Source organism: Echinops telfairi, unplaced genomic scaffold, assembly GCF_000313985.2.
Source record: "Echinops telfairi isolate 266 unplaced genomic scaffold, ASM31398v2 ScPeMD7_7469;HRSCAF=8507_0, whole genome shotgun sequence".
In the NCBI taxonomy this organism is placed as follows: domain Eukaryota; kingdom Metazoa; phylum Chordata; class Mammalia; order Afrosoricida; family Tenrecidae; genus Echinops; species Echinops telfairi.
Genome location: NW_022111372.1, coordinates 84,312,458 through 84,316,077, shown reverse-complemented (window position 1 = coordinate 84,316,077; position 3,620 = coordinate 84,312,458). Strand labels below are relative to the sequence as shown.

Genomic DNA, 3,620 nt, shown 5'->3' with positions numbered 1-3,620 from the left:
AAGAAATGTGCGGTAGAGAAAGAGCAAGGGCTCAGAGCGGTGGGGGAGGTGATTTCTGGTTTTGAACTCGTGTTCAATTTATTCAGAAGACCTATGTGATGGAAGTTCATTCCATTGATTCGATTTTGAAATCATGAAGATAAAACAAAAAAGAAATGTTCAGTACAATGCGCCAGCGTAATCCCATTGATGGAAAAAGAATCTGCGCGTGTGTGCATATGAGTGTGTGTGTGTGTGTCTGTGAGTGTGTGTGTCTGTGAGTGTGTAGAAAGAAGGCTCGCCAACCAGATGATGGTGATCCCTCCTTTCCATGATTCCAGGAGGGTGCTGCTGGCCCTAGGCTTGGTGCCAGGAGTCCAGCTCTGAACAGAGCACCCCCTTGCGTGAAAGAGTCAGGGTGTGAGAGAGTAAGGGGAGGGGAAGGAGGACGTGGACACGGCCCCGTGTTCTAAAACAAGGCCGTGTCATCTGAAGTGCCTATATTCATGAGTGTGTCCTTCGGAGTAGATAAGAAGAAAAGGGGGCGGGGTCAGGAGGACGGGGAGAGGAGCAGACACCGAGTCAGATGTCGGGGGTGCTCATGAAGGCAGGCCCGTCTTCTGTTCGCTTTCACCACGAAGGGGCAACTTCAGTTCCCAACCCCAGGCGTCAAGTTCGTAGTCGAAGTGGAAGGAAAGCAATTCAGTCCGAGTATATGCTCTACACTAGCCATATGCCAGTGACTGCAGACTCCCCACCACCCAGTCACCTGATGCCCCACAGAGAACCCCTGTCGCCACGTCCGCCAGGCCCGAGGGGTGGGGGTGGGGGGCTCTGGGGGTAGCATCGTCTTCCATTTGTGCACCCAGTCCTCCTCCTGGTCATCACAGAGCCCCTGTAGAGTCCCTGTCCCCACTCACCCTGGCTGCCCCACAGAGCAGGCTTCCCCTACCGACGGTGTCCTCTGCTGCCCACACAAGAATCAGGACGAGGTTATAAGGTGTAGCCTGTGCTAGAGAGAGAGTCACAGTCTTCCTACCCACCCATGACCCAGTCCTTGGATTTGTCTTCTGCTTTGTATAGGAGAGCTGACAAGATGAAATCTATTGGTGAATGTACACACACACACACACACACACACACACACATCAAATCAATGCTGTCTCCTAGTAACCCTACAGGTCAGGGTAGAACTGCCCCCTGTGAGTTTCAGAGACTCTTCATTGGAGTAGAAAGCCCCATCTTTCTCCCAAATGGCGGCTGGCAGTTTTGAACTGCTGACCTGACCATTAGCAGCCCAACTAGGAACCATTACGCCACCAGGGCTTGTGCATATAGGGTGGCAAGAACCTTGTCCCGGGTTCCATGTGCACTTAACTCATAAAAATAAATTGACTCATTAGAGTTGAAGCCAGCAGTCCTCAGTTCAAATCTTGGTTGTGTTGATTTCGAACTATTTTCTCGTAAGCAGATTCACTCTTGTGGGGAAAAATATTATTAACTGGAAATCATTAAAAAAGCCTACCTCACAGACTAGCTGTAAGGCTTAAAAGAGGTGCTTATAGATTCGGGTGGTGTTTTTTGGATAATGTATGCAAGATTGCACGTGTATGTGTGGACCCATATGCACACCTGTGTGCATGTACACGGGCATTCGGGGCTTGAGGCTAGCCTCTGCCACCACATCTGGAGCATGCAGGGCTGGGTGGGTCCGAAGGCATCGGTGAGCAGAATGTACCTGGAACGATGACGGAGTTCCCGCTCTCAGTCGCCGTCAGAAAACCCATACCGAATGATCTCAGACCAAGGGCAGCCTGGCTGCATTCCCCCTCTGCGCCTCCACGTGCCAACACGGCCCACAGACTTGGGTTTTGAAAGCTATTTACTTAGGATGAAACCATGAGGTCATTACCAATGATGGCAATTGGTATAATACTCTGCGTCATATTCTAAGGAATCTATCTTAAGGATAAGGAAACTATAGCTGTCTCAGTTTCTTTTTCTGCGTGTTTTCCTGGATACATGTCAGGAGGCGACACTGGGCAAGTCTAGCCTCTCTGCCCAGGTCTGTTCCCCTTTCTTTATGTGATGTCAGCTCTGCGGGCCTCCACCCTCCAAGGCCTTGACCGAGTGCCTCTGTGCCCAGATCTGCATCCAGGCGCCCACACGGACCGTCCTGCCAGGTGCACAGCGAGGAGTTGCTGGCTCCTTCCTGTCCACGCTGGCTTCTGTTAGTACAGCTCACAGCGATATCAGTCTGGGACCCAGAGGTGGTCCCAGGGCCATAGGTTAAGAAACATGCCCAGGACCAGTGCTTCTGCTGCCCGGCTGCACTGCAGACTCACTTCAACAGGCTTATCAAAATGCAGATTGCTAGAACTTGCCCCTGCATGGTGAATCAGAAACTCTGGGAAGAAGGTCCCTGGAAATCTCATGATATGCTCCCTAACAAATTCCAGCTATTCTGAAAGTTTGGGATTGTTTCACAGGGATGATGAAAAAACAGGCAAGTCAGGCATGTCAATGCCAGGGTCTCCATTCTTAAAATCATTACCTGCAGTCCACCCATGTTAACTCAAGGCCTCAGCCAGCAGGGGGCAGCACGTGCAGAGCATTTGAGTTGCAAAGACCACGGTCGGATTGCTCACAGGGACAGCGATCACAGGTGGCAACCTAGAATTGCACAGACGTTCTGTACTGGAGTAGCTCTCTGTTGACCACGTCGTTGTCTCATTGCGCCGTCTTCGTACCCTGCCTGCCAAGTATGAGTAGGTCCCACCTTTTTGTAAATGAAGACCAATGGTGTGACAGGTTTCCCACGTTTTATTGCTAGTAGCAGTCGGATGGGTTTCCGCCACCTTCCAGAGGGAGAGGGGAGAAATCACATATCACATTCCAGCCCCTTGAGGAAAAGAACAAGAACCAGAGCACATGCACTCCACAGCACACCCTTCCCTCCCACACCTCATCTCCACCCTCGAGGAAATAAAGTTCCGTAAAGGAGCCCTGGGGGCCCAGCAGTTCAGCATTCAGCAGGCAACCCAAGAGACAAGGGTTTGAACCTACCAGCCGCTCAGCAGAAGAAAGGGCCTGACAGCCTGCTCCACCAAGGTTTACAGCCTGGGACAGTCCACGGGGAAGCTGTCCTCTGTTCCCCAGGGAACACGTTCCTCTCAGCGAGTTCCTCTCACAAGGAGTTATGGAAAGGACACACAGTCCAACCCGGGATGTTTTTCATCTACAGAGAAGCCCATTTGCAGAGAGGTTAAGCAAACAAGCTAAACAAGCTTATCCTCCACGCACAGAACGTACAAAGTTCCGACAGTGCGTACTCTATCAGCAAAAGTGAGCGAGCCATCCAAAGGGCATCAGCTGGTTCTCTCCGTGTGCCACAGGCCTTGGCAAACCACGGACGGAATTTCTCAGACCCGAAGAGGCAGCAAATCACTGGAAATCTCATGTCAATGTAGACTCTGATTGAAGAATCGAAGGCAGGGCCTTCTTCGGAAGTTGCGTTTTCTAACAAGTTTTTCAGGTCCTGGTCCACGGACCATACTTTGAGTGGTAAGACCCAGCCAGGTCACCCCCCTGCCTGCCATTCTTCTCCACGAATAGAGGTCTTCCATTAGCAGGAGAGGGGG

At 51.4% G+C, this 3,620-nt stretch overlaps 1 long non-coding RNA gene across 1 annotated transcript; it reads right to left on the bottom strand.

Annotated features, from left to right (window-relative positions):
* Nucleotides 1-2,784: 2,784 nt before the first annotated feature.
* On the bottom strand, nucleotides 2,785-3,149 carry LOC123521022. Its single transcript, XR_006679519.1, has 2 exons — nucleotides 3,046-3,149; nucleotides 2,785-2,837 (listed from the first exon to the last, which is right to left on the bottom strand). It is a non-coding gene; the product is annotated as an uncharacterized LOC123521022 (long non-coding RNA).
* Nucleotides 3,150-3,620: the final 471 nt, after the last annotated feature.